This window comes from Microcaecilia unicolor, chromosome 12 (genome assembly GCF_901765095.1).
Source record: "Microcaecilia unicolor chromosome 12, aMicUni1.1, whole genome shotgun sequence".
NCBI classification, from domain to species: Eukaryota; Metazoa; Chordata; class Amphibia; order Gymnophiona; family Siphonopidae; genus Microcaecilia; species Microcaecilia unicolor.
Window position 1 is genome coordinate 19697116 of NC_044042.1, and position 13608 is coordinate 19710723.

Consider the following 13608-nt stretch of genomic DNA (forward strand, 5'->3'; position numbering starts at 1 on the left):
TAAATATGTTAAAAAGCAGTAGTCCCTGCACAGACCCATGGGGAACCCCACTATCTACCCTTCTCCATTCAGAATAATGACCATTTAACCCTACTTTCTGTTTTCTATCTTTTAACCAGTTTTTAATCGACAATTGATTTTGGAGTTGTGTAGATTTTGGAGAGCTATTTTGTTATGATGAAACTGAGTGTGACAGTTGTAACTAACTAGACCCTCAATCCCACTTATTCTTCTAGTGTATAACAAAAAAAAAAACAGGCAACCCAACTGCAAATGCAAATAAACCAAAAAGCAAATGTAACAAATAAATAAATAGAACACTGCCTCCTATCATATGACTCTCCCTCTGCAGTCTTTCATGAGGTACTTTGTCAAATGCCTTTTGAAAATCCAGATACATAATATTGACCGGCTCACCTTTACCCACATGTTTGTTCACCCCTTCAAAGAAATGTAATAGATTGGTGAGGTAAAATTTCCCTTCACTAAATCCATGTTGGCTTTGTCTCATTAATCCATGCTTTTAAATATACTCTGTAATTTTGTTCTTTATAATCGTCTCTACCATTTTGCCCAGCACCAACATCAGGCTCACCAGTCAAGTTCCTTGATCACCTCTGGAACATTTTTTAAAAATCGGCATTACATTGGCCAACGTCCAATATTCCGGTACCATGCGATAAATTACATATTACTGAAGAGAAAACGACATCTAAATCCCACCTTACCCTCCTCTCTCTATCACCTGTCTCTACCTACCTACCCATCCATTTACTACCCATCCATCCTTCTATTATGTTATACTTAATTTCCTACTTTACATAACAAAATTCTGTGTTACCTATTACTATGTAAGCCGCATTGAGCTTGCTTTTAGTGGGAAAGTGCGGGATACAAATATAATAAAAAATTAATAGTTCTGCAAGTTCATTTTTCAATTCTATCAGTACTATGGGATGAATACTATCTGGTCCAGGTGATTTGCTTCTCTTCAATTTGTCAAATTGTGCCATTACATCCTCCAGGTGTATAGAGATTTCATTCAGTTTCTTCGACTCAGCTTTGAATGCCATTTCTGGCACCGGTATCTCTCCCAAATCTGCCTCGGTGAAGACCGAAGCAAAAAATTCACTTAATCTCTCCACTATGGCTTTGTCTTCCCCGAGTGCCTCTTTTACCCCTCAGTCATCTAGCGGTCCAAATGATTTTTTTGCCAGCTTCTTTTAATATACCTAAAAAAAATTTTTACTATATGTTTTTGCCTCCAATGCAATCTTTTTTTCAATGTTCCTCTTTGCCTTCCTATCAGAGCTTTGCATTTGACTTGCCATTCCTTATGCTGTTTCTTATTATTTTCAGTCGGATCCTTCTTCCATTTTCTGAAGGATTTTCTTTTAGCTCCAATAGCTTCCTTCTCCTCACTTTTTAACCATGCTGGCTGTCGTTTGGTCTCCTTCCTCCTTTTTTAATATATTTGGTATGGGCTTCCAGGATAGTATTTTTTAACAGCATCCACCCCTAATGTAAATTTTTGACCTTTGCAGCTGCTCCTCTAAGTTTTTTTCCCCCCCAGTTCTCATTTTATCACAGTCTCCTTTTTGAAAGTTAAATGCTAATGTATTGGATTTCCTATGTATACTTACTCCAAAATTGATATCAAATCTGATCATATTATGATCACTGTTACCAAGCGACCCCAGCACCATTACCTCCTGAACCAGATCATGCGCTCCACTAAGGACTAGGTCTAGAACTTTTCTTGTTGGCTCCTGTACCAGATGCCCCATAAAGCAATCCTTGATTTTGTCAAGGAATTTTACCTCTCTAGCATGCCCTGATGTTACATTTACCCAGTCAATATCAGGGTAATTGAAATCACCCAATATTATTGTGTTCCCCAGTTTGTTAGCCTCCCTAATTTCTGATAACATTTCTACTTCTGTCAGTTCATCCTGGCCAGGTAGACAGTAGTACACTCCTATTACTTTTCCCCTTTACACACAGAATTTCAATCCATAGGGATTCCAAGATGTATTTTGTTTCCTGCAAAATTTTCAATCCATTTAATTCAAGGCCCTCCTTAACATACAATGCTACCCCTGCACCAATTCGATCCACCCTATCACTACGGCTAGGAAAGCGAATAGAATGTTGGGTGTTATTAAGAAGGGTATGGAGTCCAGGTGTGCGGATGTTATAATGCCGTTGTATCGCTCCATGGTGCGACCGCACCTGGAGTATTGTGTTCAGTACTGGTCTCCGTATCTCAAAAAAGATATAGTAGAATTGGAAAAGGTACAGCGAAGGGCGACGAAAATGATAGTGGGGATGGGACGACTTTCCTATGAAGAGAGGCTGAGAAGGCTAGGGCTTTTCAGCTTGGAGAAGAGACGGCTGAGGGGAGATATGATAGAAGTGTATAAAATAATGAGTGGAATGGATCGGGTGGATGTGAAGCGACTGTTCACGCTATCCAAAAATACTAGGACTAGAGGGCATGAGTTGAAGCTACAGTGTGGTAAATTTAAAACGAATCGGAGAAAATTTTTCTTCACCCAACGTGTAATTAGACTCTGGAATTCATTGCCGGAGAACGTGGTACGGGCGGTTAGCTTGACGGAGTTTAAAAAGGGGTTAGATAGATTCCTAAAGGACAAGTCCATAGACCGCTATTAAATGGACTGGAAAAATTCCTCATTTTTAGGTATAACTTGTCTGGAATGTTTTTACGTTTGGGGAGCGTGCCAGGTGCCCTTGACCTGGATTGGCCACTGTCGGTGACAGGATGCTGGGCTAGATGGACCTTTGGTCTTTCCCAGTATGGCACTACTTATGTACTTATGTACTTATGTACTTATGTACGATATAATTTGTACCCTGGTATAACAGTGTCCCACTGGTTATCCCACCAGGTCTCAAAGATGCCTATTATATCTAATTTTTTATTTAGTGCAATATATTCTAACTCCCCCATCTTATTTCTTAGGCTTCTGGCATTCGCATATAGACATTACTGATAAGTACTTTGCTTTAGAAGTGAGAGAAACACTTGTTTGTACATAACAGAATTGGATGCATTATGCCAACCAATTTGCTGAAGTAAAGTTTGCAAACCAAACAACAATTCTGTTGAGGTCAAAGAAGGCAAACAACTGTGTAGGTTTACTGATAGAATCCTATGTTTTAAGGTAATAAGCAAGAAACCATTTACAGTCTAGAACGTGTGAATGGCATTCTCACATGGATTTCTATGAGGCTTTTGGCAAAAAGTATGTGGCATTATTTCCTTGTGGAAAGAAAAACCTGGGGTTGATTTTGGAGAGCTATTTTGTTATGATGAAACTGAGTATGACAGTTGTAACTAACTAGACCCTCAATCCCACTTATTCTTCTAGTGTATAAAGAAAAAAAAAAACAGGCAACCCAACTGCAAATGCAAATAAACCAAAAAGCAAATGGAAGATATTCAAACAGTCCATACAGGAAGATAAAATGAATCCCATAAAAATGAATAGACTGGATTTCAACTTTGAATACACTAACAGTCTGAAATAACATAACATGGATAACTACACACTTTTATGAGCTGTCAAGTACAATATAAACGCCCAACGTTTCTCGGCATGTTTCAGTGGCCTTGGATATAACTTGCATAAGCAACTCCAATGCAGTACACATTGGAGGAGTGGCCTAGTGGTTAGGGTGGTGGACTTTGGTCCTGGGGAACTGAGGAACTGAGTTCGATTCCCGGCACAGGCAGCTCCTTGTGACTCTGGGCAAGTCACTTAACCCTCCATTGCCCCATGTAAGCCGCATTGAGCCTGCCATGAGTGGGAAAGCGCGGGGTACAAATGTAACAAAAATAAAATAGATACTATTGGAGATTCTACATGGAATGTTGCTACTATTGGAGATTCTACATGGAATGTTGCTATTCCACTAGCAACATTCCATGTAGAAGGCTGCGCAGGCTTCTGTTTCTGTGAGTCTGACGTCCTGCATGTATGTGCAGGACGTCCGACTCACAGAAGCAGAAGCCTGCGCGGTCACATTGGTGAGCTGCAAGGGCCGACTTCTACCTGGAATGTTGCTAGTGGAATTAGAATCTCAAATAGTAGCAACAGTGGAGGAGTGGCCTAGTGGTTAGGGTGGCGGACTTTGGTTTGATTCCCACTTCAGGCACAGGCAGCTCCTTGTGACTCTGGGCAAGTCACTTAACCCTCCATTGCCCCATGTAAGCCGCATTGAGCCTGCCATGAGTGGGAAAGCGCGGGGTACAAATGTAACAAAAATAAAATAGATACTATTGGAGATTCTACATGGAATGTTGCTACTATTGGAGATTCTACATGGAATGTTGCTATTCCACTAGCAACATTCCATGTAGAAGGCTGCGCAGGCTTCTGTTTCTGTGAGTCTGACGTCCTGCACGTATGTGCAGGACGTCCGACTCACAGAAGCAGAAGCCTGCGCGGTCACATTGGTGAGCTGCAAGGGCCGACTTCTACCTGGAATGTTGCTAGTGGAATTAGAATCTCAAATAGTAGCAACAGTGGAGGAGTGGCCTAGTGGTTAGGGTGGCGGACTTTGGTTTGATTCCCACTTCAGGCACAGGCAGCTCCTTGTGACTCTGGGCAAGTCACTTAACCCTCCATTGCCCCATGTAAGCCGCATTGAGCCTGTCATGAGTGGGAAAGCGCGGGGTACAAATGTAATTAAAAAAAAAAAAAACTAATATAGGGCACTGCCATGCGTGGATGTCCAAGTGCCTGGCTTCTACCATGAGAGTAATATCATGCCATGCAGAAAGTTAAATTTATTCGAAAACGTACAGCTACTGGGGGGGGGGGGGAAGCTGTATACATGCGCAGAAAGGTTTTAAGCATGGGTTCTTATACGCATGTCCAAAAGAAAATGGAAGTGCCTGCACAAATCGGATCTTGTTCTTCTACACCTAAATATGAGCCTTGCATAAGTTTACATGCAAATAGATTTTGCAAGGCTCATATTTAGGCACCAAAGAACAGGTGCTTTCACTTTCAGTTTTGCTCAGACACGTGTACATGCCTATAACTTCCTGTCTGCTTTTGAACCCTTCAGGGTCTTCCTTCAGGTTGCAAAAGTAGACAAAAGTTACATCAAAAAGCAGCATGAAATCTTCTCTGTGAACCCTTGTATGCAGTCCTGGACCTGGCAAAAAAAAAAAAAAAATTCTCACAGTAACTGCACGTCAAAAGCCTTGTGTTTTACCTCTCTGCATTGCCACAGAATACTCAAAAGCCTCATTAGAATTCATTTTTTTAAAATGTTTTATTGATGACAAATTGTACAATAGACAATGGTACTAATACAATTCAATATCTACCATAAACTTATACTATTAAGAGTATCAAAACTCCAAAGATGCAGTTTGCCATCTTACTTTTTCCCCCCAACTCCCACCCTTTCTTTTTGGTTCCCCCCTCCTCCCCCCCCCCCCCCCCGTTCAATTAATGAGAACATCTCTAGTGCCTAGTCAACCGTTGAGTACCCTGCTACGAGCAAGTGGAGTCAAGGTGTCACAAAAAGGGGACCAACACTGCAGAAATCTATCTCCCTTACGTGAGGCAAGGTCTGGGACCATCCTGCGCTCCGTAGTGCTTAGTGTAATCATATATGACCTCCAAAGTTGGATAGAGGGGCTGACTGATTGCAACCATGTCTTGAGTATCGTTTTTTCCCCCCATCATCACTGCACGCCTTAGAAAGTCTTTCAGGCCTGCTCTGGGTGGCCCCGGCATGTTAAATACATCAAACAACAGTGCGGGGGCACTCCTCCAAGGGACGTTCTACATCCGAGAGGCGTGGGAACATACCAGGAACCAAAAGGTTAACACCGAGGGGCAGTGCCAAAACATATGCCCCAAATGGGCTCCCACCCCAGAGCACTTCGGATAAACGTCACTGGGCCGAATGGTAGTTCTAAATGCTCTGTGTGGGGATATATAAAGGCGCATAACAAATTTGTATTGCAATTCCCACACATCCACACTCCCGAAAATTGTATAGCTTCGCAGTAGACATGTTTGCAAATGTGTATCTCGGACGTGGCACCCCAATTCTAAGGACCATTTCTGCGCCAGAGACCCATACACCATTGCCGGCACATCTTCTCTTAGTTTAGTGTGGTAATATTTGAGGGGCACTGCCAACTGGGTCTCCAGATCATAAATCTCTACAAGCTTTTCCCATACACCTGATGTGAGAGAATTCCTTGGCAGAGACACTATGCAGTGTCTCAACTGAAAATAAGTTAGGAAATCCTGTGCTGGGAGGCCCTTGCTGACCTGTAGATCTGCAAAGGACTTCAGAGTGCCCTCCTCGGTTAATACTTGAAATAGATAGTCCCTTTGCTCCTCAGTCCCTCAAAAGCGGCCGAGGAGCTCTCCACCGGAAAGTCCGCATTTCCAGAAAGTGGCAGAAGCGGGGAGGAGTGCTGATTGACCTTATAATATTTGCAGACCCATCTCCATGTTCTCCTCAAAGAGGAACGTCAGGTGTGCTGTTGTGTGTGCTTGGCCCAGTCTCGCATGTAGCCAATAACTAAAGTGTGTGGCTCCCAGCATCAAGCAATCCACGTCAGGGAAAGAGAAGTGTGATGTGCCTCTGAACCAGTCAGATAGATGCCTAATACAACTAGCCACAGAGATTAATTTAATACTAAGCAGCCTGAGGATGGGACACAAAGTGGTAATGGATCAGAAATTGGTTGACTGACAGGTAACAGAGGGTAGTAGTGGTAAATGGCATTTACTCAGAAGAAAGGTGGTTAGTGGAGTGTCACAAAGATCTGTCCTGAGGTCAATTCTGTTCAATATCTTCAGGAGCAATATTGCTGAAGGCTTAGAGGAAAAGTATGCCACGAAGATTAGCAATAGGAGTTGACTCCCCAGTGGGAGTGGAAAGCATTATAAGTAATTTACAAAAATTAAAAGCTTGGAATAATGCTTAGCAGTTAAGCCAAATGAAGCATTCAGGAAGCAGAAATCCAAAGGAGCTGCATGTGGCAGGCCTGATGTGCACGGACCTTGAAAGAGACCTCAGATCTCAAGGTGACGAAATAATGTGATAAGGAAATGGCCAAGGCCAGAAGGATGCTTGGCTGCATAGAGAGGGGCATAACCAATAGAAAGAAAGAGGTGATCATGCTCCTGTACAAATTGTTGATGAGACCACACTTGGAGTACTGAGCTCAGTTTTAGAGACCATATCTTGCCAGCAACATTAAAAAAAAAAAATAAAAAAAAAAAAAAAAGACTCAAAGCAGTTTACAGCAGGGATATTTTTGTTGATGAGAATAAGAACAAACATTTTTGACCATTAGTTCACAAGAACTTGAAGTAAAAATGTTTTGGGTTTTTTTTCAAAATGAAAACTGAACAGGAACAGAAAATGTATTGCCCTGAATAGAATAAGAACTATAAATAAGCCATTTTCATTAAGAAAAATGAAAATTTCATACATATATATGAACTGAATAAGAACTAAAATTATCAGGACGGAATAAAAACTAGAATTATTGTGTCTGTTTTGCATGAACTGAAATTATTTGTCACAAGCTGTGACCAGAACAAGAACTAACATTTTTGGAAGCACTAAATAAAAACTAGAATTAAGGGCCCCATTTACTAAGCCGCGCTAGAGGCGCGTTGTTGCTTTTGGCGCGTGCTGCGTAGGCACCCACAATATTCCTATGGATGCCTATACAGTTAGTGTGCACTAATTTTGTGCATGCACTAAAAACTAGAATAAGAATAAAAATTGTGACCTCTTTTACTAAACTGCACCAGTGATTCCCACATGGCAAATGAGAGAAAGCCCATTCAGTTCCTATGGGCTTCCTCTCATTTGCTGTGCCAGAAATCACTAGTGCAGTCTAGTAAAAGAGGCCCTATATGTTTGTAACAGAATAAGAACTAGAAATAAATTGCTATGCTTAACTAAAATATCACCGGTTCAGAGAAAAGTGACCAAAATTATATGGGATCTGTGACAGGAAGACATATGAAAAGAGAATTAAAGACTTAAATATGCGTACCCTAGAGAAGAGGGGTAAGAGACATATGATACAGGCATTTAAATATTTGACAGATAAAATTGAAAAGACCTTTCCCAAAAATGGAGAGACTAGAAAACATGAAATGAAGCTGCAAGGAGGGAAACTTAAAAGCAATATTAGGAAATACTTTTTCACCAATGACAGTATTTGGAATGCTCTTCAGCAGGAAATGGTGGAGACAACATAGTGGCAAAATTCAAAAATGTCTAGGACAGGTACCAAATATGCAACCTGTGGGGAAGTTCTGGGCAGCCCACACTGTAGTATTTAACAGATATTTATTAGGATTTATTTACCACCTTTCTGAAGGAATTCACTCAAGGCAGTGTACAGTAAGAATAGATCAAACATGAGCAGGAGGCAATTAGCGCAGTAAAAATATTCGAACAATACAAAGTATGGCACGGTATACTACTTGCAATGACAACACAATATGTACTAGAACATTATAATTGGTAGTGAAGGGTAAGCCAAAGTTGTAACATATAGATGAGTAACAGAGTAGGAAGAATTAGAAAGTAAGGTGATTGATTTGAAGAAAGTTACACGTGAGGTCAGAGAGATGGTTAAATATCTCAGCTAGGGTAGGAGTGGATAAACATAGTTGATTACATAATGTAAATTTCACTCCAAGTAATTGTAATGGGGACAATAAGGAGGATGAATATTTTACTGCGACCCATCAATGAATGACTGACTGACTGCTGTAGCAGCCCATCATTAGTCGTAAGTTTGACATACCTAACCTAGAACAGAGGATCTCCAAACAGCAAGAAGATGGAATAAAAGTATAGATCATTTCCACTCAAATCAAAACTTAAGTAACTTTCACAATTGAAAACAAAATGGCAATGGGGGGGGGGGGGTAACCATAAAACCCTAAAAACTAAAGGGTGGGAGGTAACATTACAACTTTAACCACATTTTCTGGGTAGCAGGCAGTCTGGATGAGCCATGATGGTCTGTATCTGCAAAATTGTCATTTGCTATTTTGGAGCTTGTGTTGATGGCTAGTCAGAAGAACGGGTCAGATGAAGCTGAAAACCGCAAGACTGTGTTCTTGCAGTGCCCGAGGATGCTTTGACCTCTATGGTAAGTCTCAACACCAGCTGGAACTGGGGAACCAGTACTGCTGCACTGTTTTGAGCCTGTGTCAAAAGCCAGTTCAAGATGCAGTCTATAGGAGTGAAGACTGGCTCATGCTAACAGCATAGCATTTGCAGCGGGACAGAACCAGCTCCACTGCATCTTTTGCAGGTAACACTGACAGTGCAGGAGCTATGGACCCTGAATCAGTATTCCTGCAGTCAGGAGCTGGAAAGATCTTTGACATCTGCAGTGTGATTGAGCCAGTACTGCTATGCCTATACATTAAATTGTTAATCGGAGGGAGGGAGGTTTGCAGGGACATGGAGTTTGAACTGGTATCCAGGTGGTCAGTGGACAGGATTTCTCAACAAGAGCCCTGCCCACCACTTTTCTCTCAATTCTGGATGAACTTTTTAAAGAACAGTTCCCACATTTATGTGGTTCCATGAAGAGGAGTGGCCTAGTGGTTAGAGTAGTGGACTTTGGTCCTCGGGAACTGGGTTCGATTCCCACTGCAGGCACAGGCAGCTAGCTAGCTCCTTGTGACTCTGGGCAAGTCACTTAACCCTCCATTGCCCCAGGTACAAATAAGTACCTGTATATAATATGTAAGCCGCATTGAGCCTGCCATGAGTGGGAAAGCGCAGGGTACAAATGTAATAAAAATAATAAAATAAAAAATATAACTGTTGTTAAACATTACAAGAACCTGTTAAGTGAAACCAAACTGACAGGTATCAAACTTGGCGAGATGTTTAGGCACTCTGTAATTTTTTGTAGCTGAGAAGAGCAAAATCCGTTCTGTTTTGTCAAGTAGTTAAAACAGACCAAGGAGAAGGAGCAACAGGCAGGCAAGTGGGAGAACTTGCACATATCCAGTAGATTTTGGAGTTGTGTGTAAAAAAAAAAAAAAAAGAGCATACAGCAAGACCACAAGAAAGAAGAGAAAACGGCTGGACAGGCCCATATCAAATACACAGGGGCTCAAGCAGCATAAATTAAGGCTCAGATTCTGCCTGTGTCAACTGCCAGGTACCCTAAAACTCTGCATTGATATCTCCCTGGCCTCTCCATCCTTACGTCCTGGCCAAATAAACTTTTATAAGGAAGGCACTAGCTCCTGTAAGTTATTTGCTCTTGTTGCAGAAATGTAATCCCTATGTGCACTAAATTATGTCCGGCCTTGGACCTCCAGCACGTGACGCTTCCTCCTTCAGAGAAATTTCCAGAAGTGGTTATTTGCTTAAAAAAACAAACATAACAAGAATCAACTCTCCTCCACAACCTAACCCTCCTGGCCCCGCCCCCTCAGCCAATCACTGATAGACACCCGTGTCAACCAATATCAACCAAGCATATCTGGGAGCTAAAGCACCACCCCGAAGCACATCACCAACCAATCGGCGATCCAGATTCGGTGGGAAAGTAGGCGGAGCTATTTGGTGAGGCTCTGCTCCAGAAGGGAAAAAACAAGATGGCGGCAGAGTACGATTTTTTTTCTCTCCCCCCCTTAGCGCTGAACTCACACTCATTCCACCGGATAATAAACAGGTTGCCAGCAATCACCCGAACCCGCGCTTCCACATCCTACCTGTCCCTAGGAGAAGCGAGAGCGGACTGGATGCGTAGCTTCTCCCCACACTCCCCAGTTCTACTCAGCTCCTCACCTCGGTATCAGCGCTTGTCCTGGGGGAGGGGGGGCGCTTTTTTCACCACCGTTTCCTCCCCCCCTTCTGGGTTCTGGTGGCGCCTACCAAGTCTAGCGATTGGCGCAGTCGGAGAGAAAAATGTCTCCTCTGGTGTGGGCGCCAGTCACAGCTCCATGATCCTCCGCCACTGTGAGCGCGCGGAGGAGGAGGGGGGGGAGGGGAGAGAGCGCGGCCCCCGGCCGCCAACCGGAGGGGAGGGGAAAGGAGGGAAGAGCGACTGGCCGGTCGGACACAGTGGAAAGAAATGCTGAAACTGCAGATGAGATACCCCTCCCCAGTGTCTCAACCGGGGGGAAGGGGAGGGTGGTCCGGGGGAGGGTTACTACAGTGCCTTCAATCACCCGGTCAGGAACCCGCCCCTCCGGGACCTGGGAAACGACAACAAGAACCTGCGGGGTGAGAGGAGAAGGGAGGGGGGGGGAGAGGTGACTACCGCAACTGCGGGCACCGCACTCCGCAGCCTCACGGGGGCGATACCGGCGCCATTTGGCGCGGGCGCGTGCCCGTTGCAAGCGGCCAGATCAGCGAAGTCAGTTAGTGGTGGCGCGCGAGCAGCCTGGAGGGGAGGGGGCTCATCTGCGCATGCTCGGGAGCAACCTCCCTATTGACACGGGGAGGACTGCGTTCGTTCATGCGCGCGTGCGCGCACGTTTGGTGTAATAATCCCGAAGGGTGCGTGCGTGAGGTGGAGCGCGCGCGGAAAGGCGTTCTCGGAGGAGGAGGAGTTGTGAATTGTCACGTGCTTAGCGAGAGGCTCAATCTGGATCGCTGCATTTGAGTTTACTCCGCTTTCGTTTAATTTTTTTTTTCTTTCGTGTTTGGGCTCGTCACTGATCAGTCAGGTTAGCCCATCCCTCCTTCATGCCTCTTGCGTTTTCGAACATAGTGCTCATTTGTCTTGATCTGACAATTGTTAGTTTCAGAGCATTTGCAATCACCAGGGGCAGCTGAATTGCTGAACACCTTTATGGTCGGGGTGGGGGACCCAAAATAGCCAATCTCGGGGTCAGCCCCCCCCCAAGTTCACTAGTTTACTGATGCTGTGCTGGGCAAAGTATTGATTGATAGGGTCGTGGCCCACCCCATTCGGTTACCCATGGCAATCAGATTGTTTTTGAAAGTGCGCTGTAGGTATTAGAGAATGGAGAGGTGTTAAGAAAATTCTCTTTAAAACATATATACTTTTTAAAGCTATGAAAACTGTTAAAAACCTTTATTACAATACACATTTTTTACCCAGTAGTGTAGTTCCTATTTTCTCATTCATTTAGATATGCTCTGATCCCCCCCCCCCCCCCCCCCCCCCCCACACACATATTTTAGTAAACCATTCCAGCATGGATCCTGAGGATGGGAGACTTTTGTCAGGGACTCTACATCTGGGTACTTGGGGATGAGGTGAAAAAGTGTGGTTGTCAAAGCTACAGCATCCTCATCCCTGGTTTCCTGGTGCATGGAGATCTCCACAAGGGAGTGTATAGCATTGCCACTCAACCACTGCCCTGTTACAACACACTTGAACATAGATGCTAATGATGTTAAATTTATTAACCACCCATCATTTACTTGTTTAGGGTGGTGTACATTTTAAAACATCAAATGTCTATGATTTGTTTTAATTAAATTACCCAATTAAATAAGGATTTCTAAAATATTCTGATTAAAAAATGTTTCTGTGATTACATGTATTAAATTAATTTAAAATTGCTGAAATAAAACTTAAAAACTTGAATGTAAAGAATGTTCTGAACTCATTCCCATCCTAAGTTCACAAATCGTAGTGGAATTGCACTACTGTTTGGCTTTGATTGGTAGGTATTAGTTAAGTTTTGAGATTGCACATAGGGGGTTCTACATACTTTTAGAAATAAACACCAAAGTTACTTTCTTCTCGGGAGGACTGGAAGTGAAGACTTAAGGATAGGAGTTGAAAAAGCAGAGCATGAAAGTGGGATTTTGGGGATTTGCATGAAAGTGACTTTTTGTGTGACAGGCCAGTTGCATCCTAATTTCCTAGCAATATAAACATGTATTTATAATTTACTTTTATTTTTAAGGGAACTCATGCATGCTGTACAGTAAAAACAGAGCTGCCTTGAAAAATGAAGCTACTTAGTAAGTCCAGGGATGTAATGTGACTTAGATTTGTGAGGGTACTTTGCCAATCTTGTGGGGTTTGTAATCCTTCAGTATTGGCATTGCAAGTTTCAGAATGTAGCTGCAGACGTGTCCGAACTTGGAAAAGCCAAAAGTGTCCCTTGATGAAAAAATGGGCCACATTCCATCTTTATTAGCATCCCTAGGTCTCTGTTTACTAATGTTTAGCATGCAAAACTTACTGCACAAAATGGGCTTTATGGCAGATAATATGTGATAATTCTGATACTATTTGTAAATAGGTGTTCAAAACAAAAATAAGGAGAGAGTGCACAATACAAACCATCCATAAAATACCTGAATTTTACTTTTAAATAACTTTTAACAAGTCTACAAAATGCAGACCCTGGTACTGTTAAAATGTACTTTTATGCAGTGAACTTGCAGATATTTGAAACACTTTTAGAGGGCTTCGGTAAAGTTTTGGAAGTGGGAACATTTCTTCTGTCTGAATTTGAAATTATGGCTTTTGGGGGAAGCCAGCAAAGCTGCATTTGACTCACGGGGATGGGGGGGAAGAGTGAGTGATGGGATGTTTCATGCCTTGGGGAATTC

General features: G+C 42.9%; 1 protein-coding gene across 3 annotated transcripts in view; it reads right to left on the bottom strand.

The window, feature by feature from the left end:
• The window catches only part of BRPF3 (bromodomain and PHD finger containing 3), a 104863-nt gene extending 93475 nt beyond the window's left edge, over window positions 1-11388 (bottom strand). For all 3 annotated transcript variants that reach the window (XM_030220639.1, XM_030220641.1, XM_030220638.1), the window contains exon 1: window positions 10855-11388. The gene's annotated coding sequence lies outside the window, so the exon portion shown is untranslated. The remainder of the gene's footprint in view (window positions 1-10854) is intronic.
• Window positions 11389-13608: the final 2220 nt, after the last annotated feature.